This window comes from Adiantum capillus-veneris, chromosome 2, assembly GCF_014529385.1.
Source record: "Adiantum capillus-veneris isolate H3 chromosome 2, ASM1452938v2, whole genome shotgun sequence".
Lineage (NCBI taxonomy): Eukaryota > Viridiplantae > Streptophyta > Polypodiopsida > Polypodiales > Pteridaceae > Adiantum > Adiantum capillus-veneris.
Window position 1 is genome coordinate 83,462,624 of NC_140932.1, and position 27,486 is coordinate 83,490,109.

Below are 27,486 nucleotides of genomic sequence, written 5' to 3' on the forward strand. Positions count from 1 at the left end.
CGTCCCCTCTTGTATTCTCTAGGAGAATATCCATAGCTTTCATCGGAAGAGGAGGAAGGTGAAGAGGAAGGAGAAGAGGGTGACCTCTTCCTAGCCCTTTTATTCCTTTGTTTCCTCTCTTCTCTTTCGGAATAACGAGGAGAAGGATTGTGTGTTGATCTTTTCCTCTTGGGAGGGGTAGGCGATCGTCAAGACCGTTGTCTTCGTGGAGCCACATCTTCATAGGAACTTAAATTTTCGTTGCTTTCTTGCTCTTTGGATTCCTCCTCTCGTATGGGAGAGAGTCTTCTTTTGGGGGTCTCTTCAAGAGGCCTCCTAAGCTCTCTCTCCTCTTGGAGAGGAAGGGAAATTCCATAAGCACGAAGTTGTTGAGTAACTTCGGCTTGCAAAGCAGGGTTGCCCATAGCTTGCTGCAACCTAGTGACGAGATAATTGAAAAACATGGGAGCATCATCATTAGCACCTTCATGTGCAAAATCAAAGCTATCAATGTTCATTCTACTCTCTTGATTATTGTCAGTCATGTTAACAAAATTTATGTATGTACTTAGTGTATGCTTTGGCAATTCAAACCTTAGTTGCCACTCCTCTTAGCCTTTGAAAATCGGCTCTTAAGTATCTACACCCACGGCCCGAAGTGGTTAATTATAGAGAGTAGAGGAGTAGGTCTAACATAGCAGAGTTGTCGAGGGCTAGCTCCTTTCGGACTTCTTATGGCTCAATAATGGTAAAGTCGTAGGCAAGTCTAAAAAGACTCCATTATTAAGTCCAAAGCTCCCGAGATGTGCACCATACCCCACATAGTGGGCTCAACAAAATCGATAATAGATCCCAGTTCAACATCAACCATTTATAGGCTACTTAAGGACCTCTCTTCTTAAGCAAGAAAAGAGAAACCAAATGCTCTGATACCAATGTAATGGAATTAGTATTTTAACTTGAGTTGGAGCGGAAAGTGAATAACACATTGAGCATTCTTTTGAGTATAGATTTATAGTGAGAAAGAAAGTGCTTGGATGGAGAGAGCAACACTAACACATTACTTCATTAACATGGCATGATCAATACTTGTAAAAGAGAGTGAGAGTTTAGAGAAATTGACACCAATAGAGGACCGGATTAGTTGGAGCCGGTCCCCCCTCCAATAGGCATTTGTATTATAGATTCTTCCATGACGGAATACTTGTTTACAATACAACTGTTTGTGCTCCTTGAGACCTTCTTGATGAGATGAAGATGGTAAGCTTCACTCACCAAGTATAACAACAATAAACATGATTAGCATGAACTTGGAAAATGGCAGGGAGTGAGGAAGAAGAGAGAAGTAGAATAACTCCTTCCACATAATCACTCATAGCTCTTGTAGCATAGCTTAGCATAGTGTTAATGGAGTTTAGAGAGATTGATAAGCAAGCATAAACATTCTCTTGTGTGGATTTGCATCCATAGCCAAGAGCTTGTGGTAGTAGGCACTCAACTTCTCAAGCTTGGAAAAGGAGATGGAATCCTTGCTTCACAAGAGTGTGTGAAGGGAAGAATGAGAGTGAGAGAGCTCGTGGGATGCTCAAATGAGAGAGAGAGAGAGAGAGAGAGAGAGAGAGAGAGAGAGAGAGAGAGAGAGAGAGAGACCCCCTTCCCTAGGCTTTCCTTGAAGCTTATTGGGCCATGTAGCCCTCTAGACAATGAGAGCTTGGCTTCCTTTGGGGCAAGGTGTGTAGCCTCTTGACAAGTGTCCTTCTTTCCCCTTGTGAGGCTAAGCTAGCACCCCCCTTGCTTAAGCACAACCCCTACTTGCTTGAGCACTGTGTCTCTACACTTGACATGTGGCCCCTTTCCTCCCATGAGATTATGGGTCATTGGTGAGGTGCTCACATACTATCCTCCTCCCTCCTTTGTAGGGCTCGCCCCCTCATTAGTAGCAAGTACTTTGAACTTGGTAAGCAGGCAGGCCCCCTACTTAAGCACAGCCCTAGCTTAAGCAAGTTGCCCCCTTGCCTGCTTGGACCTTAGTGACTAAAGAGTAACAAATTTAAAACTATGTCTTAAGGCTTTTAACACTTACCTTTGGAGGCTTTAATGAAGACAACCCTAAGGTCTTTTGCTCAATTGGTTAACCTTGCTCTTTGATAGACCTTTTCTCATTTGGGCCCCTTTACCATTGGCCCCGTGTTGAAATAGATCTATAAGCACATCTATATCTTAACCCTTGTTCCCGTTTATTCTCCCATATTAAGTGATCAATTTAATATGAGAAAATCATTTGGGTTGGTCAGATATTAGATTTTATGACAGTGTGTGGGCACATTAAGAGAGCACAAGAGCATCTGGGTTGCATTAAACAGGCAAGGCGGAGTGGGCAATGTAGTGAGCACTCAACATGTTACTCTCTCTCTCTCTCTCTCTCTCTCTCTCTCTCTCTCTCTCTCTCTCTCTCTCGCAGTAGACTCCAAGCAGAATGAGGCTTTTCTACAACAACAATGTATCACGGTTTAGGAGCATGCTCTATACATTACACCATGTATGTTGCCCCCAAGTACAAAACCATATTCTAATCTAGAAAGGGAATCTCACCCACCCTTACATGCTCGGGCCTATTCCCTTGAGTGTGATATGCACCATTGTATCCATCCAGCTCAACTCTCATCCTTCACAATGTGAGACAAGGCATTGGGGCACAATCAAAGAGTCTCATTGAGTATACACTTTATGGCCCCATAAAGTGTGTGAGTCTGACCGTCACACCCTACCTGATTGATCAACTTTTGATCATGTTAGAGATTATTTTTCCCACATTTTCTGCCATGGGCTTTCCCTACACACATTCCTCTTCCAACCATGATATAGACTCTCTATCGTGATGCTTATTTCCGCAAGTCTCTCAATAACTATTGAGCATCAAGGCACTTATGAGCTCCACTCACCACACATGATTGAGCATCGAGGCACTTATGAGCTCCACTCAACACACATGATATGTTTCTTTTGGTGCCATAGGTCATATTTGACCTTTGATGATGATAATGTAATTTATCAGATACACAAGTCCACATTGAGATGGATCACATGTGGCTCTTCATGTTGTCATTCTAAAATTTCTCTACGCATGGCATGTATCTTAAAGACTTGGATCCCCCCACTTACCTAAACAAAAAATCTCTACTTTGTCATAACTTGCACCTTGTAAGGGCCTCCTCCTAGCCCTTACTTTTGAACACCATATCTAAGCCATCGTATATTGTTTTTAAAAAATTTGTTCGAACAAATTCGGGTTAAATTCAAGCACCCTAGTTTACTCTTGAGACCACTTTAGGTTTCCCCCATGTGAACATGGGCATAGCCAATGCATGGAAAATTAGCTTTTTATTTTATGAAAATTAACATAAAGAAAAATATAAGGAAAAGAGAAAAGATAAAATAAGAAAAAAGGAAAAGAAAAAGATAAACAAGGAGAAAATAAGGATAAGGATACGGTGAGTAAGTAACTTGTTGAGAAAGTTTTCATAAGTAAGATAAGTTATCAAGATAAGAAAGATAAGCTATCAAGATAAGTGAAAGCACTTATTCAAAAATGTGCATAAAAAGAGGGGTTCTCTTCTCATTTTTCACTTCTCTCGTCCATTTTTAGGATGCAACTAGAGAGTAAGTTGTAGAGAAGCTTGAGGAAGCCATAGCTAAACCTCTTTCACGCACACGCACACACACACACACACACACATCTCTCCAAGAGAAGCCATAGCTAAAACCCTAATCAAGTTTGTCAAAACTTGATCTTCTTTTTCACATTAACGTCTCCCTCTCCTTTCTCCTAATTCTCAAGCTTTCCATAGCTTGAATTCTCTTTTACCTCTTTCCATCCTCTCATTCCAAGTGGCCTAATGGGTGGTCTTCAAGCGAAGTGAAGAGAGAAAGAGCCGGCTACGTCAACTCACTTCTTCAATACTCTCCCAAAGCAAAGAGAATGCTCTACCACACACACACTAAGGTAAATTTTTCTTGTTTATTTTAATGCTATTGCACTTGCTTGAAAGTGATTTACTTTCATGCTTACATAAATTTATGCTTAATCTCTCACATTTTCATAAGAAAGCCTTTTTCTTGGGAAGAAGAACTAACTTCTTAAATTTGTTATTTCCTTCTAATTATGGTTCATTACTAACCATAACTAATCATCTTGCTAAGAACTGACTACGATGTTATTTCAAGTTCGTTATTTCAAGTTTCTTAGACTACCAGACTACTATGGCATAGAGAGAGAGTAGAAAACACTCTCTTTAATCATAGGTGACTGGAGGTCATAAATATTTCAAGTTTCTTAGATTACCAGACCAATCTAGCATAGAGAAAGCAGAAAGCACTCTCTTTAACCATAGGTGATTGGAGATCATGATCACCTAAATAGTATGCATGATGAAATGTTGACTTATATCCTTAATTATGCCTTAGTCTCTCGCATAAACCTTTTTATTGATATTTAAGTTACTTTCATTCTATTACCCACACTACTCTTATAAAGGTAAATGCTACAAATCAAGGGCAACTAGGTAATGGAGTTATTTTTGGAACTAACCTTATTTTTTCAAGAAGAGGAATTATAAATTTTTGAAAAGAGATGCTCTTGATTTTGCATAAATTATGTGTGTACAAGTTTTAGTGACGTGCTAAGTTAATATCTAATTTTCAAAAGGAAGTTGAGTTTTTTAGGGTAAGTTTATTATAACCAAAGAAGTTTTCTTTGAGAAAGAAGATTCTCATTCCAAATAAGGTCATTCCCTCCCTTCCCTCTTGCCAATTGCAAATATCCCAAATCTTTAAGTCTCTCCTAGCTGTGTGATTAATCCTCTCCACAGAAGCAAGAGGTAAGCCTAAAACCTATCTTGAGTAGAATTTGTTGATCATTCGTACTTCATTGCGTGTGCATTTTTCACTACACTAGCATGTCCACTCTTAGGAACTTTGCATTTTTTACGCTTACACTATCATGCATGGAAGGGTTTCACTCTTGCATAAGCACTCAAAGGAAGTTTCGTGATTATTTGTCTCAAGATTGCAAGTGGGTGCATTCCAAAGTTTTGTGTTTACCATGCATAGATCACACCAAAGCAAAACTCATTGTAGAAAGCATATGCATTGTTCATTTCTAGTCTGTTTTGCAATTTCGAAGGGGGGAGTAAGGGGATAGCTTCACAGAAGTGATGCCCGTGTTGCTTGAACATAAAACTCCTATCGCTTCCATGGAGATGCTCCATGGATGACAAGTGATGCAAAGAAAACTTATGGGATTTGTTTATGACGGGGTTAACTTGAAACTTACGTCGATACAAAACTTTAAACTTCCAAGAGACTTGTTGTTTTCTTAAGGTCTTGTTTGAGTAGACATTAAAAGAAAATAGGAACTAAGGGATTATAACTCAAGGATCTCACTCTAAATTTCAACTAGGATTAAAAATTTATCGAGAAGATTTGACGTGGATAGCCCTAGCATAGCATACAAGAAATTTAAGTGTAAACTTTGCCTTACATTTTTGGAAAAAGGCCGATGCAGGTGTTTACTTGTGGGATGCAATGGGAGATGATCCTTTTTGGCTAGGAATGATAACCATTGGTCTATGTTTTGAGCTTGGGTTCATTCATTGTCCTAGAAATGGGATTGAATGGGAGTGAGTCACGGCCAGGTGATAGGGACCGCGAATGCATCTAGAAATCAGCCCAGTCCGGGTAGGCCTGATGCCGACGGGGAAAAGGAGGAAGGAAAATGGATCCATGAAGGGATCAGGATAAGGGAGGAGGATGTGAATTGATTAAGAAACTCTTCTAATTGTTTGGTAAAAAGGAACCTTGGAAAGACTAGGAACCTAAATGGGCTATTCCGCAATTGTCCGCATCAGTCGGACCTTTGCTTTGCTTCTCAAATTATTGATTTAAAAAGAATCTAGAGTAGATTATTTTTGTAAGCCTTTCCCACACAAGATAAAGAAAAATAAGAATTGAAAGTTGTATTAAGGTGCCACCTCTACACGTGACGGAGGAGACAAGATACCCAAGTCTTGGGACGAGGATAGGGATATGCTTGGAGAAGTAAATGTGATTGCTTGAAAGATAACTAGATAATTTTACTAATACTAAAGGAAAAAGGAAGTAAAATATTCTAAAAATAAAAAGGTGGAAACAACTTGATAAATGCACACTTGCAAGGGTATGCAACAGTTTGCATGCTGCTTCCAAATGCTTGAATTCTTGGTTCGACATGTTTGAAATATTGTTTTCTAGTATCAGAGTACTACCTTGGGAAAGTGCATTTATCGAATGGTTCACTGGGTACGTGGATTCCGGAGGGTTAATTTGTTGGCCAAAAAGTTGAACCCAATTTTATGTTGTCCATTAAGTTAAGTCAAAAACGGGGAAAGGGGTCCCGATCTATGGAATGTGGATCAAACTTGGAAACGAAGGATTTGTGTAGCTATTAAATACACTTATCTTAGGGGAACGCTCCGACAGCTATGCTTGGCCATAACCGAGAAAAAAGTGTCAGTGACCTTGAATCAAGGGTGAACTAGAGAACACTCACCAGTTGACCCTGGAAGGTTGAGTTCACATTTAGTCTGATGACTTGGACTAGAAATTTCAAAGCCATAAGGAAATATATTTTGGGGTTAAGGGTTTTTAAAGAGAAAAGTGAATGTTATCACCCCCTTGAGTTGGCATCGAAGAGGGGAGTCATGTCTTGGTGTCGGTCTCAAGCGGGAGGGATGCCAAGAATTGTGGTGTATCCATTTGGAGATGGTGTAGTCAACGAGTCCTTGGCATGGCCCTCACACACCTCCAATCTTGGTGGATTGTGGACTCCATTTATGATTGTATTCTAAATCTACCAAAGCAAGCACAATCTTTCTTCTCGGGTGACATAAAGAGGTGTTATGAGAACATCCCCCATTTAGGGGAGCATGGCCTAATCTACCACTCATAGGGACTTCATCTCTTTTAGAAATTTTCCTTCTCAATGCATTAAAGGGACTTGGTCCTCACATGCTTACAAAAATGACCCATCTTTCAATGAACAAGTTGTCATTACACTTGTAATGGAAATGGACTATAAACTTTGAAGATAGCGGAATCAAGAAAACTGTCTTGAGCATTTTTATGAGAATACTTTGAGAAAATAGAGGGTGAACTTGATTAGAGGTAGCAACATAACCATTATACTTGATTAACTTGGCATGAACAATACTTTGCAAGAGAGAGAATTAGAGAACTTGACAACAATTGACCGGATTTATGTGGAGCTGGTCTCCCCTCCAAAAGACTTTGTATTATAGATTCTCCCATAAAGAGAGACTTGGTACAGTACAAGCTTTGTGTTCCTTGAGACCTTGATAGTGCAATGAAGATAGAGAGCTTCATGCACCACAATTATGCCCGTAACTTAGCTAAATGAAGGAATTAACTTGTCCCTGATCTTAGTCTCAAGACCTCAAACACCTTCAAAGGTGGAGAGAGCTAGCAGGGAATGAGGGTAAGGAAGAGGAAGAAGAAGTATTCTCACGAGAAAGAAATAGTGTCCTCTCATACCACTACTCATAGAGCTTAGCATAACATAGTAGCATAGTTATGGAGATTAAGAAGATGGCTAGCATAGCATTGAAGCATGGCTCTTGGTTGGATTTGCATTCCATAGCTAAGAGTGTTAGCGTAGGCTCTTAACTTCTCAAGCTTGGAGAAGGATACGGAGTTCTTGCACTTTCACAAAGTGAGAATGACAGCATGTGAGTGTGTGTGAGAGAGAGTATACTCCCAAGCACACCCCCAGCTTGCTTTGGTCGGCCCCACCCCTCCTTGTAGCTTATCCTTGAATTTGATTGGACCCTTGCAAGCCTAGACAATCACATGCATAGTGCATATCAAGCAACCATGGTAGCATTTGGACAAGTGTCCTCCTTTCCCCTTTGAGAGAGAGGGCTTGAAAAATGCTTCAAACAGTTAATTAAATAAAGTAAATTCTCATTGGACCCCTTTAGAGGTCAACCAATAGGCTTTAGGCACTACATGAGGGCAGCATGTGTAGGTGCTTGACATGTGTCCTTATTATCTCTTGAGTCTTGGGCTTACCTTGAGTGTGTGTGTGTGTGTGTGTGTGTGTGTGTGTTCTCTCTCATGCCCCTAGCTTTAGGGCTCGCCCCCTCCTTTGTAGGGATCATGTTGACTTTGGAACACCAGAAGCCCCTCAAGCACCTTAGTCATGAAGCACCTTAGTCATAAAGCACGACAAGCAGCTCAAGCACCTTAGTCAGCAAGCACGACAAGCACCTCAAGCACCTTAGTCAGCAAGCACAACAAGCACCTCAAGCTTGGGCCGGGTTCCCACCTCAAGCTTAACACTAACCTTTGGAGGTCTTTAATGAAGCTAACCCTAAGGTCTTTCAAGCTCCATTAGCTAGCATTGCTCTTTGATAGACCATCTCTCATTTGGACCCATTGACTTTGGTCCCGTGTTGAGATAGATCCATAAGCACATGTCTATATTTTAACTCATGTTCCCGTTTATTCTCTCACATTAAATGATCAGTTTAATATGAGAAATCATTTGGGTTAGTTAGATATTAGATTTTATGACATTACCTCTCTCTTAAAATCATAGTCGTCCTCGACTATGAGGTAGAGGAGATAAAGCCTTAGTCATTAGTCTATGTTTCTTAGTGGATAGAGGATCCCTTTTTACCCTACGACATAATTCTAGAATGGATGACTAATCCATTTGGTGCTTGGGAGACTTAGCTGCCGCAAGCATGTCTGCTCTTGAGTCCATTTTATTCTCCCAAAGTAGAGTGACAAATTCTTGGTGTTTGAGAGATATCGCCATCACAAACATGATTCTAAGCATGCACACTACTTAAATTTGTGCACAATAAGAAAAAGAGACCTAGTCTTATAAGACAAAAACATTGATCATTTAAAAGAAACATTTACATTTGCTTACTCTAGTGTAGCATCGTAAGCATTGACAACGTTCATACTATCTATAAGTTGTGTTCCTTGTATCCATCTAGCATCTTCAAAAGGATAGTTTTTGAATTTAATAAGATATCATTGGATAATTTTACCATGCCATAGTACCTTGTCCTCATGTCGAAGGATAGCTTCGGGTTGTAGCACCTCTTCTTGATTTTCAATTTCTGGGGGGTCTTCAATAATTGGGTTTCTTGGTGGTTCTCCTTTGTAAGGCTTTAGGCTCACATGAAAGCATTGTGTATGAGCCAATGGTTGGGCAACTTGAGTTGATAGGCCATCTCATTGATTGGTCTTAAAATTTGAAAAGGACCATAGTATCTTTTTGCTAATTTAGCATAATACTTTTGATGGCCCGTAGGAATTTTGCCCGTAGTTTGCCTTAATCGAGCCTTGGGAAACTTAAGTAAGACCCAATCATTTTCTTTAAATGTTAGGGCCCTTCTGTGCTTGTTTTAGTAGTAGCATTTTGCCTTTGTTGGGAGATGGATATAGCCTCCTTATTTTGTGGAAAGATTCTTGTAGGTCTCGGCTATACTCATCGGTAGAGCGAAGATCTTCCCATGTACCTTAAGTAGCAAGGGACTTTTAGGTCTTCCCTCTATGATTTCAAAGGTGCCTTTCCTGTAGTAGTATGGACAGTGTTATTGTCCTTATTATCTCTTGAGTCTTGGGCTTACCTTGAGTGTGTGTGTGTGTGTGTTCTCTCTCATGCCCCTAGCTTTAGGGCTCGCCCCCTCCTTTGTAGGGATCATGTTGACTTTGGAACACCAGAAGCCCCTCAAGCACCTTAGTCATGAAGCACCTTAGTCATAAAGCACGACAAGCAGCTCAAGCACCTTAGTCAGCAAGCACGACAAGCACCTCAAGCACCTTAGTCAGCAAGCACAACAAGCACCTCAAGCTTGGGCCGGGTTCCCACCTCAAGCTTAACACTAACCTTTGGAGGTCTTTAATGAAGCTAACCCTAAGGTCTTTCAAGCTCCATTAGCTAGCATTGCTCTTTGATAGACCATCTCTCATTTGGACCCATTGACTTTGGTCCCATGTTGAGATAGATCCATAAGCACATGTCTATATTTTAACTCATGTTCCCGTTTATTCTCTCACATTAAATGATCAGTTTAATATGAGAAATCATTTGGGTTAGTTAGATATTAGATTTTATGACATTACCTCTCTCTTAAAATCATAGTCGTCCTCGACTATGAGGTAGAGGAGATAAAGCCTTAGTCATTAGTCTATGTTTCTTAGTGGATAGAGGATCCCTTTTTACCCTACGACATAATTCTAGAATGGATGACTAATCCATTTGGTGCTTGGGAGACTTAGCTGCCGCAAGCATGTCTGCTCTTGAGTCCATTTTATTCTCCCAAAGTAGAGTGACAAATTCTTGGTGTTTGAGAGATATCGCCATCACAAACATGATTCTAAGCATGCACACTACTTAAATTTGTGCACAATAAGAAAAAGAGACCTAGTCTTATAAGACAAAAACATTGATCATTTAAAAGAAACATTTACATTTGCTTACTCTAGTGTAGCATCGTAAGCATTGACAACGTTCATACTATCTATAAGTTGTGTTCCTTGTATCCATCTAGCATCTTCAAAAGGATAGTTTTTGAATTTAATAAGATATCATTGGATAATTTTACCATGCCATAGTACCTTGTCCTCATGTCGAAGGATAGCTTCGGGTTGTAGCACCTCTTCTTGATTTTCAATTTCTGGGGGGTCTTCAATAATTGGGTTTCTTGGTGGTTCTCCTTTGTAAGGCTTTAGGCTCACATGAAAGCATTGTGTATGAGCCAATGGTTGGGCAACTTGAGTTGATAGGCCATCTCATTGATTGGTCTTAAAATTTGAAAAGGACCATAGTATCTTTTTGCTAATTTAGCATAATACTTTTGATGGCCCGTAGGAATTTTGCCCGTAGTTTGCCTTAATCGAGCCTTGGGAAACTTAAGTAAGACCCAATCATTTTCTTTAAATGTTAGGGCCCTTCTGTGCTTGTTTTAGTAGTAGCATTTTGCCTTTGTTGGGAGATGGATATAGCCTCCTTATTTTGTGGAAAGATTCTTGTAGGTCTCGGCTATACTCATCGGTAGAGCGAAGATCTTCCCATGTACCTTAAGTAGCAAGGGACTTTTAGGTCTTCCCTCTATGATTTCAAAGGTGCCTTTCCTGTAGTAGTATGGACAGTGTTATTGTCCTTATTATCTCTTGAGTCTTGGGCTTACCTTGAGTGTGTGTGTGTGTGTGTTCTCTCTCATGCCCCTAGCTTTAGGGCTCGCCCCCTCCTTTGTAGGGATCATGTTGACTTTGGAACACCAGAAGCCCCTCAAGCACCTTAGTCATGAAGCACCTTAGTCATAAAGCACGACAAGCAGCTCAAGCACCTTAGTCAGCAAGCACGACAAGCACCTCAAGCACCTTAGTCAGCAAGCACAACAAGCACCTCAAGCTTGGGCCGGGTTCCCACCTCAAGCTTAACACTAACCTTTGGAGGTCTTTAATGAAGCTAACCCTAAGGTCTTTCAAGCTCCATTAGCTAGCATTGCTCTTTGATAGACCATCTCTCATTTGGACCCATTGACTTTGGTCCCATGTTGAGATAGATCCATAAGCACATGTCTATATTTTAACTCATGTTCCCGTTTATTCTCTCACATTAAATGATCAGTTTAATATGAGAAATCATTTGGGTTAGTTAGATATTAGATTTTATGACATTACCTCTCTCTTAAAATCATAGTCGTCCTCGACTATGAGGTAGAGGAGATAAAGCCTTAGTCATTAGTCTATGTTTCTTAGTGGATAGAGGATCCCTTTTTACCCTACGACATAATTCTAGAATGGATGACTAATCCATTTGGTGCTTGGGAGACTTAGCTGCCGCAAGCATGTCTGCTCTTGAGTCCATTTTATTCTCCCAAAGTAGAGTGACAAATTCTTGGTGTTTGAGAGATATCGCCATCACAAACATGATTCTAAGCATGCACACTACTTAAATTTGTGCACAATAAGAAAAAGAGACCTAGTCTTATAAGACAAAAACATTGATCATTTAAAAGAAACATTTACATTTGCTTACTCTAGTGTAGCATCGTAAGCATTGACAACGTTCATACTATCTATAAGTTGTGTTCCTTGTATCCATCTAGCATCTTCAAAAGGATAGTTTTTGAATTTAATAAGATATCATTGGATAATTTTACCATGCCATAGTACCTTGTCCTCATGTCGAAGGATAGCTTCGGGTTGTAGCACCTCTTCTTGATTTTCAATTTCTGGGGGGTCTTCAATAATTGGGTTTCTTGGTGGTTCTCCTTTGTAAGGCTTTAGGCTCACATGAAAGCATTGTGTATGAGCCAATGGTTGGGCAACTTGAGTTGATAGGCCATCTCATTGATTGGTCTTAAAATTTGAAAAGGACCATAGTATCTTTTTGCTAATTTAGCATAATACTTTTGATGGCCCGTAGGAATTTTGCCCGTAGTTTGCCTTAATCGAGCCTTGGGAAACTTAAGTAAGACCCAATCATTTTCTTTAAATGTTAGGGCCCTTCTGTGCTTGTTTTAGTAGTAGCATTTTGCCTTTGTTGGGAGATGGATATAGCCTCCTTATTTTGTGGAAAGATTCTTGTAGGTCTCGGCTATACTCATCGGTAGAGCGAAGATCTTCCCATGTACCTTAAGTAGCAAGGGACTTTTAGGTCTTCCCTCTATGATTTCAAAGGTGCCTTTCCTGTAGTAGTATGGACAGTGTTATTGTACGCATACTCTACAAGTGGTAGATACTTCTCCCATTCTGAGTGTTGATCTACTTCTGTAACATAAGTCTTTAGTAGATCAAGAATCATAAGGTTAGCTATCTCACTTTGGCCCTCAGTTTGTGGGTGATAGGTTGAAGAAAAATTCAACCTTGTACCTAGATTTTCAAAGAGACCTTTCCAAAAATTATTGGTCATTCTAGGATCTCTACTTAACACGATGGATGTTGGCAATCCATCTCTCCCATGGAGAATTAGAGATTGGTAATGGTTGGAGTAATCCATGTTGCTTCCCTCTATCATACTTGGTCGAAGCTCCAGTGAACTTGCGGTAGGATCTAAAGATTTTATCCATTAGGTAGTTGAACGTGGCTGGAGTATTTGTCAAACCAAAAGGCATGGCAAGATATTCATAAAGACCAAACGTTGTATGGAACGTGATCTTTAGGATATCTTCATTCACTATCCTTATTTGATGATAGCCACTTTTAAGGTCAATCCTATTGAAGTAGGTCGAACCTTGTAGCTTATCAAACAAATCTTCTACCCGTGGTATGGGAAATCTATTTTTGATAGTGATACGATTTAATGCTCGATAGTCCACACACATGCGGTATGTGCCATCTTTCTTTTTCACTAAAAGGACTGGTGAACAAAAGGGAGAGGAGCTAGGCCTCACCATCCCCTTGTCTACCAGCTCATGCACTTGCCGTTGTGGATAGACTCGTGGGAGAGTAGCTTCAAGCTTCTCCATTCAGTAAGCACTTTGTCCTTGGCATCTCTTTGCAAGGTGCCCCACCATACCTCACCCTTCTTTTCCAAAATTAAGATAAAGGGTAAAGGAGCCAAAAATGTTGCCATACCACCTCCCTAAACTTCTGAATGTGGCTTAATGCCCACCTTTCATGAATTGCGGTGTGCCCTTCTCCTCTCTCTCTCTGTCTCTCCCACTCTCTCAAACCAAATTTTCCCACTTGGAGGCTACATTCACCTCCCCCTTACCCTCATATGTAACAACCTCCTTTCAAAGCTTGAGGATCCACCACTCTACCTCTCCATTCTTGCCTCTCTTACCAAGAGTCTCAAGAATATCACACTATAGATGGTGGAATTCCAAGTCTCACATCTCATTTGTGAAGGACATATCTAAAAGCTGCCAAAGGACTCTACCACACTCAAACACCTACACTCATGGATGCTTCAACTCTAGTTGGGTAAATTTGGTGTACATCGATCACAAGTAGGGATTTCTTTTAACACATGTCTTTGACCCTTAATGTTTACATTCTACTATTTTCTTTTTTGGGTGATGGTGACAGGTAATAGGAGACCAATTTGCCTAATGAACTCTCTCTACAACCCTACCCCACTCAAGTCTACCTATCATAGCTCTCACCAATGAGCTCTCTACTTTGAAGCCTTTACATTATATTTTATTTTTGTGCAAGGCATAAAATAAAGGATTTGTTGGAATCACATGGTTGACTCTTTTAGCTTTACATTTTTGAAAAGATGTGCACTTTGTGTAGCTTGGTAACCTTCTCTCTCTCTCTCTCTCTCTCTCTCTCTCTCACACACACACACACACACACACACACACACACACACACACACACACACACACACACACACACACACACACACACACACACACAGAATTATTTATTTTGCTTATGGCTGATGACTCATGAGAGGTTGACAACCTTTCTGTGTTGGGAGTTCAATAACCCATGGGTTGCATGAACGTACACTAATGGTAATAGATGGACTAGGACATAATTTTGGAATCAACACTCTAGTGACTTTTACTTCACACAACCCATACTGATAGATATACCGATTGCAATTGCAGGATTTCACATGTTGGCCGATATCATACATCATGTGTAGCTTTCAATATTTACTCTAAATTGGTGTAACTTTGTCCTATGTGGGCACATGAATGTACATAGGAGTAGTAGATGGGAGTATATGCTCATGATATGATTACCTAACTGGCAGTGGGTTGTCAAGTTATTAATGGATCACTTTAATAAAGCTTTGCATAATGAGTAGGCACATACTTCAATAAAGTAAAGCCATTCATACCAAACCCTTATAGGCTATTTCTGATCTTTGAGTCTTGGCTCACGCATCGCGTAGTTCACCTTGGGTCTTTGTCTACTGATTCAACTCTTTTCTTGCTCTTGCTTTCTCTAAAGGCTGAAACTTCCTTTGTAGATGCAACCCTTTGAAGTATCTTCTTACTCCCAGCCCCTCTAAGCCAACCCCCTTTTTTGCGATTGCACTGGCTCTATGCTCGAGCTAATGCTGAGTACTCTCCTTGCTCTCTCAACATCTGACACACAAACACACACACACTCACACACACACATACACTGCAAGGGAGGCCCCTCTTGGATTGTAGACTAGCTACTTGGCTTGGTGATGCACTAGCAGTATGAAATCTGCTCCCCTTATGGTTTTCAACCACCACATATGCATGTATTTAATCTGATGAAAATTGTTTTTCTATACTTGGTGGATGCACCAATGCTATATCTCTCGACGATGTCACAAACATACACATGTACACTTCAATTGTTGCAGCATAGATCTGACATGGATGGTATAGTGCAGGTCTTCTATATTTTTCACATTCTGTTCATGACGAGCCATGGGGGCTAGGTCCGAACGCTACTCGGATACTCAACTACCCGACAAAATACACTGTACAACTCGTTGGCATGCGTATTCGACACACCATGCAGAAGAAGACATATCAGGTAGGTGTTTTCTACCTACTTAGAAATGCTATGTTAAATTTTCACTGTGATCACTTGTTAATCAGTGATTAAGGTAGCATAATAATCAGAAGGGAACTTAGATATAGTGTATTTTATACCAAAAAAATTTATTGGGTTTGTTACTTATCTGAAAAATCCTTTTGGAATATTGTGGTTGGTGAGACCTAGTAAAAATGCTTCTTAAATGTTCAGGATATTGTACTGTGTGTTGCAAATAACCTTTGACATGTGGGTAGATTACAAATGGCATATGGTTTTTTTAGTGTATTTGACAGTTTTTAAAACATCGATAAAACGATTTGACATAAATTGATGAATAAGAGTGATATTTTGGGTGAATAATTTGACAGTGTTACTTTCTGGTCTTGGTTATAATAAATGGTACTCGGAACGGTTCATCTTGACATGTAATGAATGATTGATAAATTGAATACTTGTTATTTGTGTTGTCGAAGCCTCAAAACTCCTGTGCAGGGTCTCTTTGTGAGATGGCATATACTGGTTCTTTAAAAAATTGCCCGGTATACGATCAAGACTCTATCCAAATTTTGTTAGATTGCTCTAGTAGCCTTACTTTCATTGGATTGTGTGCCTAATGGTTCTATTTCTCATTCAGCATTAGCATAACGAACATAATAGTCTGCTGAAATTGGTTTAGCTCAAACATGATCTCATTGAATATGCAATCTCTAAAGAAGATTTCTGGTCTGTAATCATACAATAAAATGTTTGACATTTAAAGTGGAAGTTACAGCTCCAAGCTGGTGAATCGTGAGGGGTTTTTGGCATGGTATGAGACAAAGGAATAACGTCTATGTTTTTGAATGCCTTAAACCTCCCACAGAGGGTCTCCTTAGAGATGGCGATTGATGAAATTTTTGAAAAATAGCTAAGAATACAAACAAGATGCTGTCCGATTTTTGATAGAATTTCTTATATTGTTAATAATTTGTAAGACAAATGTTGAAAGTAAGCTTCTTGAAACTCTGAGATTGATACGGATTGGAGATAGATTTGAGGTTTACGTAATTCATAAAGTTTCATAAAGCTCAAATTGTTTTCATAGCCATGAGTATAAAATATCACTTTGTTGCTATAGGATGCATAACATCTACTTGATTGTCTTCTCTTGGATACCGAACACACTGGATATCCCACATGTGGTAGGCCATAAACACACTCTTACATGATAAACCCCTTATTTTTGGCATACGAACACATAACTTTCTTCACGGGGATCTAGATGAAGATGTCTACATGAAACAACAAGAGGGCTTCCTATGTGAAACCCAAAAGCCAACGAGGGCAGAATTGGTTTGTAGACTTAAAAAGGCACTCTATGGCCTCAAGCAAGGTATAAGGTACTGGTATAAAAAATTTGACAAATTCATGCAGTCTCAGGGTTACATAAGAAGTTAAGAAGATCGCTGCTTATACACAAAGAGGTTGAACGATGGTTCTTTAATCATCTTGATCTTGTATGTAGACGATATGCTTATCTTGCAAGCAAATCAATTGATGAGATAAATCAGTTAAGATGCTAAGCACTTAGTTTTCCATGAAAGATTTGGGAAATGCCAATCACTTTCTTGATATGAGCATCAAGAGAGAGGGGCAACGTGGAATTATTGAATTATCTCAAGAAAAGTGTATTCACAAAGTCTTTTAACTTAGTATGCAGGGGGGAAGTCACTGAGTACCCCAATGTAAGCATACTCCAAACTTAGCAAGGAAGATTCCCAAGACAGTTGCTGAGAAAGAGGAAATGGTGAAAGTTCCGTATTCTTTAGCAATTGGCATTTGATGTATGTTATGGTAGCCACAAGACCAGACATTGCACATGTCGTGGGAGTGGTTAGTAGGTACATGGTAAACCCTAGCAAGAAGCATTGGGAAGTAGTGAAGAAAATCCTCAGATACTTAAAGGGTACAGCTAGCATGTGTTTACGCTTCAAAAACAGCGATGCATCTATTGTAGGTTACATGGATGCAGATTATGCAGGTTGTGTGGATCGTTGAAGATCCACATCTGGCTAAAACATCGTCTGATGCATACATATCATCATCCATTGGTGGTTGATCTGAGTTGGGATCTTCAAGAACAATCTTGCCCTCCTGCTTCTTGAACAATTGAATTCTTTTCCTTGTAATAGGAACTTTGATCTCAGTGCCATGGAGCTCACATAATTTGCACTCCGCATTGTCATAAGCATGAATTACCACATATGGTCCAAACCATTGTGATCATTTTTTGCATAGTAGTGTATTGATTTTCTAAGCTACTATCGTAAACAAGTACCCAATCACTATCTTTAATAGCATAAGGTCGTAACTTATGCTTGTCATCAAATGCTGCCTTATTCTTCAATCATGCCTCGTTGGACCAACGAGGGTAGAATTGGTTTGTAGACTTAAAAAGGCACTCTATGGCCTCAAGCAAGGTTCAAGGCAGTGGTTTCAAAAATTTGACAAATTCATGCAGTCTCAGGGTTACATAAGAAGTCAAGAAGATCACTGCTTATACACAAAGAGGTTGAACGATGGTTCTTTAATCATCTTGATCTTGTATGTAGACAATATGCTTATCGAAGGAAAATCAATTGATGAGATCAATCAGTTAAGATGTTAAGCACTTAGTTTTCCATGAAAGATTTGGGAAATGCCAATCACTTTCTTGATATGAGCATCAAGAGAGAGGGGCAACGTGGAATTCTTGAATTATCTCAAGAAAAGTGTATTCACAAAGTCTTGCACCATTTTAGTATGCAGGGGGGGAAGTCACTAAGTACCCCAATGTAAGCATAATCCAAACTTAGCAAGGAAGATTCTCCCAAGGCAGTTGCTGAGAAAGAGGAAATGGTGAAAGTTCCGTATTCTTTAGCAGTTGGCAATTGATGTACGCTATGTTAGCCACAAGACCAGACGTTGCACATGTAGTGGGAGTGGTTAGTAGGTACATGGAAAACTCTGGCAAGAAGCATTGAGAAGTAGTGAAGAAAACCCTCAAATACTTAAAGGGTACAACTAGCATGTGTTTACGCTTCAGAAACAACGATGCATCTATTGTAGGTTACACGGATGTGGATTATGCGGGTTGTGTGGATTGTTGAAGATCCACATTTGGCTATGTGTTCATGTTTGTTGGAGCAACTATCTCTTGGAGATCGTGTCTCCAAGACTGCACGTCTTCATCTACCACGGAGGCAGAATATGTTGCTGCGTCTGAAGCAAACAAGGAAGCCATATGGTTAGCTTGCCTAGTGGGAGATTTGGGCATTCACGAGGTTCTAGTACTGCATTGTGATAGTCAAAGTGCCATTGCTTTGGCAAAGAATCTGGTGTTTCACTCAAAGTCGAAACACATAGAGGTCAGATACCATGTCATACGAGATGCATTGGCTGGCAAGCGCATCGACCTTGTCAAGGTTCACATTGACAACAACCTCGCAGATGCTCTCACGAAGAGCCTAGCCTCAGAGAAATTCACACATTGCATAGAACTTATGGGTGTAGGATGAAGCCTAGGTGATGCTTCATCAACTTTATATAGACTAACTATATTGATGTCACCATTGGTAACCATGACCTTCAAGTGGGAGGTTGTTGGGATATAGGCCAGGTGGCCGTGGGAAACCACCCTTACCCTTACTTTCTCTAATCAATATAGGGAGAGAAAGTGAGAGAGTCGACTCTCTCATTTTCCTCTCCACTAACCCAAACAGACCGTGCTTCATCCCCTTCCCCAATTCTCTTCTCCCCTCTCTTGCATACTTCCCTCTCTTGCACACTCCGCATTAGCGCCCCAGCCTTGGTCACTGCTCAATAAGCATATAGAATTCAAATAGGCTTAATCTGCATCCTTTTGTTCTTTTTCCCATCATGGAAGCAGAATTACATGACATCCATCCCCTCTGAACTTGCACATCCTCCGGCATGTGCCGATTAACCTTAGATTGCATCATCAAAAGCCTCATCAAAAACATCGTCTGATGCATACATATCATCATCCATTGGTGGTTGATCTGAGTTGGGATATTTAAGAACAATCTTGTCCTCTTGCTTCTTGAACAATTTAATTCTTTTCCTTGTAATAGGAACTTTGATCTCAGTGCCATGGAGCTCACATAATTTGCACGCCGCATTGTCATAAGCATGAATTACCACATATGGTCCAAACCACTGTGATCATTTTTTGCATAGTAGTGTATTGATTCTCTAAGCTACTATCATAAACAAGTACCCAATCACTATCTTTAATAGCATAAGGTCGTAACTTATGCTTGTCATCAACTGCTGCCTTATTCTTCAATCATGCCTCCTTGAGCTTTGATCTTGCTTGCTCAATATCTACATGACGCCGCTCAAGTTGGTGAATACTTAAAGCAAGTAAATCTTCTATAGACATAGATGCTTCCCATGGCAATGGAGTCCAAGACATAACCACACCTTCTATAGGCACAATGGGTTTTTGTCCATACGTTAGCTCGAATGGCATAAAACCTGTAAGAGAACTATGTGAGTACGATGAGCCCATAAAGAATAAGGTAAAAGTTCAGGTCAATCACCAATATTCTCTTGGCATGCCTTTGCTAGAGCTTCCACAAATCTTAAACTTTATCTGTATCTAGCTCTCCTCTATTAGCAGTGATTTCACCAACACATCCGTACCTGGAAATAACATCTTTGAGCTGGATTGACAAAGGTTGCCCATACTCCTTTGTGTCCATCCCATAAGCTTTCATGAAATAACTATTGTTGAGTTGCTTTGTCACAAACAACCCATTGATGTACCCCTCTTGGATGCTTTGGCTACTTCCATAAATGACCATCCCAAAGAAAGTAGCCATAAGCCTTTTTTCATATCGTGTCATAATATTGATAATGTGGGTCATCAGCCATATCATCCCTTGTTGTTGTTCTTGTGTTGTATCGAGCTGTTTGGGAGAAGTTTCTCATGACTCTTAATCATCTGTCTTTTGCTTTTTGGACTCGTCCTCTCTCTGATCCACCTTCCTCTTGAGGACTTTATGGATTGTCTGATGCATAGAGCCGGCAAGCCCCATTTCTTCAGCCACTTCATTCTCTTGTATTGCTTGATCTTTTTAAGCCGTTCATATTTTCTTTACTTTGGTGGTTTGTTCAAATCTTCCTCCTCCTCGTCATTCGCTTCCAAACCCTCTTCATCTACTTTCTTTTCCTCCTCTGCCAAATTTGTGCATCGTTTCTCTCTTAGTCTTTTGGCTTCTTCCATGGATATTTGCGTTTGAGTAATGGGAATTTGTTTTGTCGGGCTGTGCTTGATTCACACTAGAGAAATAGTGATATCTTCCTCTTCATCTTCTCCTTCCTCTGCAATAGTCTGGAATTCGGACTGCGTATCTCTCTGTTTTGGTACTATTTCATTGCTCAACTGAATGTCCAATTTTGTGGCTTCACTATCACTTACCTTGGTCTTTGAGCTCTGGCCTCTTGTTCTTCTCTTGCCAAGTGTAGATGAGGAACTTCCTACTGCCCGAATTGCATGTTTAGCTTTGTGTAGAAGGTCGAGTTGAGATTCCATCGGTGCTAGTTGGTCAATCATTCCTGACGCCTGGTATGCTATCCTTGTCAGCACTGTCCCCGCATTCATATATGTGATTTCAAACTCAGCGGTCTTTTCAATTTGGGCTATTTTTTCCTTTTGTGATCAAAATAGTGCATTTTCACGTTTTAAAAGTGTTACAATGAGAGTAGGAGGTCATTTTGGACTCCAAATTACACACAAGGAGACTCTATAGAGCGTAAGGAACCCAGTGAACTCAACATAACTAAAAAATTTGCAAACAACATACTTTGAGGAGAAAAACACATTTTTTTCATCAAGTATCTCGGAATTAGCCAAAATCTAGGGTGGTCATTCCCCTCTTTGTTACAAGCCTATTAATCTTTTCAAATTTCATTATAAATTGAAAATTTTAATTTGTAATTATGAACAGGGCTATAAATAAGGAAGTAGTTCATTTGTTCTTCATCTTTCTCTCAAGCTCCATCTCTCTCTATCTATCTCTCAAGCTCCATCTCTCTCTCTCTCTCTCTAGCTCTCCATTTTCCCTCAAGCTCCATCGCTCCCTCTTTCTCTCTCTTTTTTTTTTGTGAAGCTTCATCTCTTCCTCTTCTTTATATATCTAGTGCAGATAAGCTCTCTTTCCCTCTTCCTCTCAAGATCTCTTTTTCTCTATATCTTTATCTATCAAGCTCTTTCTCTCTCAAACTATGAGGACCTAGAATCAATTCAAAAGTAGTGGTGTCGCTGATGAGATTCCCACTAGTGGCACGCAAGAAATGTCTTTGCAAACCACCCAAGAAAGTGATCAATCTCAAGCAGCTAGTTCTGTCTATTGTGACAGGTGCATCTGGAATTGAGCCATCAAGTGGAGGGTTGGATCCTTGAGCAAAAGCTGCTTCTAAAGTAGATGACATTGACAATGAAATTTTTGGAAATGTTGTCGGCAAGCACATATCTTTGGGCTGGATAGTTGCTCATAGAGCTTCCTACCATAGCAAATTGCCATGCTTACTTTTTTGTCATCTTCTTTCAAACCCTCCCATTTGCACGCATAACGATCAGGTAATGGATTTGCATCTTTCCATTGCAGATAAAGGTTACCAATTGACTATGGAAAGGTTTGTTGTGAGAAAGCACATTCTCAATGAAGATTACAATCTATTTGTTTGTTGCAGCCATTTTGCTCAAGATCTTGCGATGTCAAATGATTTAGATAAAGAGCTTCATCTCATCCCTGAGCTCAGTCATATGGCCGAGAGATATTTTGTGGTATGGGATGTGAGTCACAGATTGGAGGCATGGATGCGTTGGATAAACAAAACTGACATCCCAATGGAAGAGGCACCTCACATGGAATGTGTGCTTGAAGAGTTCAAACCAGAGGAGAAAGTGGAATTCCTACTAGTTTTAGGCATGATCAATAGGTACACCTAGTTGGTGTTTATAAATTTATTTGCATGTTAGTTTTTTTGGGAACTTTGTTTTACAAATGAGTGTTTACTAGGGCTACAAGTATATCAGTCCCTCACACAACAACGCATGATACATTTATGATGCAAAAGTTAGGGACAACAGATCCAATGTCACTCCTTGGAAAATTTTGAAAAAGAGCAAGGTTGGGACGGAGAGGGCTTTGCACTTGCGAGGACCAAATAAATCAAAGTGGCTCAAGTTGTCTCTCCTTGCTCAACTAATTTGGAAGGTATGTGTGTTAAAAGCAATGTGAAATGAGCATGTTGCACTTTGTACATGTTTTGAGTATATGTTTTTCAAATGGTAGGAAGAGTTTGATGCTTTGTACATTAGCAAGATAGACGGTCTTCCACAAAAAGGGAGCTTCGATTACAATTTGGCATCAGAAATGTATGAGCAGAGTATTGATTTTGCGCTTTCTCAAATGGAGCAACATTTCTCTTGCAAAGGCCTTGAAATAACAAATAGCCTACGCAGTGCCGTTTTTTGCATAATAGGTTCTTTACATTCTTCTATGGTTTGTGCTATATATCACGTGTTGTTCTTGCTTTGTTTCTCCTTTTTTCGGGTAGTGTTCACATCAGGTGCAACATTTTCCATGGTTGACAACAAAAGAGATGTATTCAAGATGTTTCTTGTCGAGGATAGATTGCATGAGGACAATTACCTTGTGTGGGCTTATATTATGCAACATGTCCTTGTGTCAAATGGCATTTGGAATATTGTGCAGGGCATTGATGTACATCCAGGTTCTAAGGATGTAGGCAATGTTGAGGATGTGGCAGGTTTTGGTGGTAGGATTGTTGCTACCATAGCTGTTTTGCCTACAATTGAGCAAGTTCGTTGGGATGTAAAAGATGCATAGTATCATGCATTGATTGTGTTGTATGTGAAGTGCACTATTACTCCTCATATTTGTTCAGAAAAATTTTCAACAAGCTTGGGATATTATGACTGGTCTTTATGCAAGTGGCAATGAGGCTAAAATTGCATTGTTGCGTAAAGAGATGTAGTCAAAGATTATGCATGAGGAAGATGAGATGGACACCCTCCTTGCTAATGTCAATGATATCAATGATCAACTTATTTCTACAGGCAAAGTCACTCTGGCAGTTCCCTTATACAGAATATTCTTCATAATTTGCCAAATTCTTACCAAACTTTTGCTAGTACTTAAAGACTTATGAGCCAAGGAAATCAAGAAGTTGTCAAGTTTGATGCATTATGCACAGTATTGTTGCAATAGTCACTTTACTGAAAAAATAGGACTAAACAACATGCATTTGAACATGCCTTTATTGTTGCTCAAAGATAAATTGGTACAACAACAATGTAGCCTCTTCTCATGGTTCTTGTGTCAGTGGTAAATCACCTATTTCTAATGCTTCTGCTGGTAGCAATTCTTCTGGGAATTTTGATGAAAAGGCAAAAAAGAAGATGCGTTGTCATTATTGTAAAGATAATGATCAAATGATCAAGCAATGTCCAAAATTGAAGGAAAAAAAGGCTAAGAAGAAAGAGGTTGGTTCCACTACAAATGCAGCTATTGTTGAGTCTTCTGTGAAAGGAGATTGTGATGCTGATATTGATGCAAAATGGGCCATAAGTGCAGAGTGCACGTATGATCCTTTTGTCCATGATGCATATATGTCAATTGCTGCAGATGCTCATGTGTGGTACTTTGGCAGTGGTGCTACAAAGCACATAGCCTCTTATTGTAACTTTTTTCCCTCTCTAGCGAATGTCTATCATGGGAATTCAGTCACTTGTGCCAACAATGCCTCTTATGCGGTTAAGGGAGTTCGAAAGATTGTGCTTATTACTACAAATGGCAGTTCTTTCACACTTGTTGATGCATTGTATGTACATGCAATCAAGAAGAAACTTTTGTCTGTTTTTGCACTTGCTAGTCATGGTCTTGTAGTCAAATTAGTGGATGACAGATGTATAGTACATGATCTCAGTTTTGGTGATGACATTCTTGCATCTAGAATTTTATGCCACGGGCTATATAAGCTCACTTTGTATGACAAGCGTGGGTAGAATTTTGCAAATGCTGTTGTGGTTTCAAACGCTATTTCAGATGCAAAACTTTGGCATGCATGTTTGGGGCATCTGAATTTTGCTAGTTTGCTACGTTTGCAGAAATTTGATATGGTCACTTCTTTTCCGCCTCTTGAAGCACTTGTCAAATTTTTTTGTGAAGGTTGTATTTTGGGTAAGATGAAGTGTTTGAAGTTTCCAAAGGATGGTTTAGTAAAGGCAATATTCATGTTACAGCTTGTGGATAGTGATGTTTGTGGATCCATGCAAACCCCGTCCTTGGGAAATTTCCTTTAATTTGTTACTTTCATTGATTATTACTCCAGGCATGCATGGGTGTATTTGCTTAAAGAGAAGTCCCAAGAGTTTATGTGCTTCAAACACCTATGGCTAAAAATGCCTCAAAATGTACTATGGGCACCGTTCATTTAGAACAAGGGGGGGAGTTAATGTCTCATGAATCTAGTGCATTTTTTGGCTAGTCATGAGATAAAACACCAATGTACAACGCCATATACGCCTCAACAAAACGGTGTTGCTTAGAGGAAAAATAGATCACTTACAGAAATGGGACGATGTATGGTCAAACGTTAAGCTTTGCCACATTTGTTTTGGCTTGAGGCCATCATGTGTGCCACTTATGTACTTAACATGTGTCCTACAAAAGCTTTGCAATCTATGACTCCTTATGAAGCATGGCATGATAGAAAGCCTTCTATTGAGCACATGCACGTTTTTTATTGTTTGGCTTATGGTTAAATGCCACAAACGCAGCACAAAAAATAGATCACTTACAGAAATGGGACGATGTATGGTCAAACGTTAAGCTTTGCCACGTTTGTTTTGGCTTGAGGCCATCATGTGTGCCACTTATGTACTTAACATGTGTCCTACAAAAGCTTTGCAATCTATGACTCCTTATGAAGCATGGCATGATAGAAAGCCTTCTATTGAGCACATGCACGTTTTTTATTGTTTGGCTTATGGTTATGCCACAAACGCAGCACAAAAAATTGGATGATAAGGCCGTCAAATGCTTATAGTGTTGAAGGAAAGGTTACAGGTTTTATCATCCAAAAGAAGTGTATCTTGGTCTCACAAGATGTTGTGTTTGTGGAAGATTCTATTCAGACCTTGTTGTCATGTACTAGAGACAGTAATGTAAGCTCGCATGACATTTATGACACTTTGTTGCCTCTTTTTAGCGATGGAAGTTCAAATGTAAATTCCAATGAGGCAAATGTACAGTCTATGGTGTTAAAATTAGGGTTGCAGAGAAACACACACAGCTTGGAGAAGACGAAGGAAGCTCAAGGCACACAATAGAGAGTATGTTACTTAGTGTGCAATGGAAATATAGATAGCCCTAGAGTGATGGGCGTATATACAATGCACGGGGGAAAAAACCTCCTAAAGAGGGAAAAAATGCCCGGGCGGTCCTAGTGTGTTCACACACATCACTACCACATGTATATGGTAACAAATCCTCCCTGAAGTGATGCGGTGAACGAGAGCTGGCACATGAGTAAAGGGAAGTGCCATGCCCTGAGGATAGGATCAGTCCACAAAGGGGAGTAAGCCCAAAGCTTTGCGGAAAGCTTCAAGCTTCTCACGAGACAATGCCTTTGTGAAAAGATCTGCAAGGTTGTCCTGTGTTGGCACATAAACCAAGCTGATCTCTCCTGCTGAGAGCCTCTCCCTGACATAGTGGTAATGCACCTCAATGTGCTTTGTGCGACCATGAAAAACTGGGTTCCTCACAACTGCCAATGCGCTCTGACTGTCAGTGTAGATAGTGTTGGCAGTGTCCTGTCCAACACCCAAATCAGCCATAAGGCGTCTGAGCCATACACACTCAACCGTAGCTGTGAAGAATGCCCTGTACTCAGCCTCACAACTCGAAGTGGCCACAGTAGGTTGCTTCTTGCTCAACCATGATATACATGAAATGCCAAGCATGAAACAAAAACCACTTGTGGACACTCGCGTGTCAAAACAACCAGCCCAATCTGAGTCCGAAAAAGCATGTAAGTCTGGCGGCAATGATCCCCCCTTGGGATAAAACAAGACAAGATGTAAAGTGCCACTAAGGTAGCGGAAAATCCTCTTGACAGCCTGCCAATGCTTAGACCCTGGGCTATGCATAAATCTGCTGACCTGCGAGACTGCAAACTGAATATCTGGCCTCGTGTTGCATACATAAATGAGGCAGCCAACAACAGTTTGGTAAAGAGTGACATCAACAGGGTCACCAGCATCATGTAGACTCAACTTCAAACTTGTTTCCATGGGAGTGGCAATAGGTTTGCAATCCTCAAGTCCAAACTTACATAGCAATGTCTCTATGTAACTTTTCTGACACAAGTCAATACCACCATCACACTGCTTAAACTGTATGCCCAAATAATGATGCAACAGCCCCAAATCTTTCATCTTGAAAGTAGCATTCAAATCAGCCTTAAATTCAGCAATGTGTCTCTCATTTGGTCCAATGATCAGCAAATCATCAACATAAAGAACCACAATGAGAAGTACATCACCCTCACGCTTTACATACAATGTGCTTTCTGTTGGACTGTTACGAAAGCCTTGTTTGACCAAATGAGTGTCAGCTTTCTCATACCAAGCACTAGGAGATTGCTTCAACCCATACAAAGCCTTGTTACATTTGCACACGTTGTCCTCTTGTCCTTTTATGACAAAACCGCGAGGCTGCGTTACATAAACTTCCTCAAATATGTCACCATTCAAGAAAGTAGTAACAATGTCTGATTGATGTACATCCCTACCAAAATGATCTGCCAATGCACATAGAAAATGCACAGTAGTCATACGACAAGTGGGAGCAAAAGTCTCTTCATAAT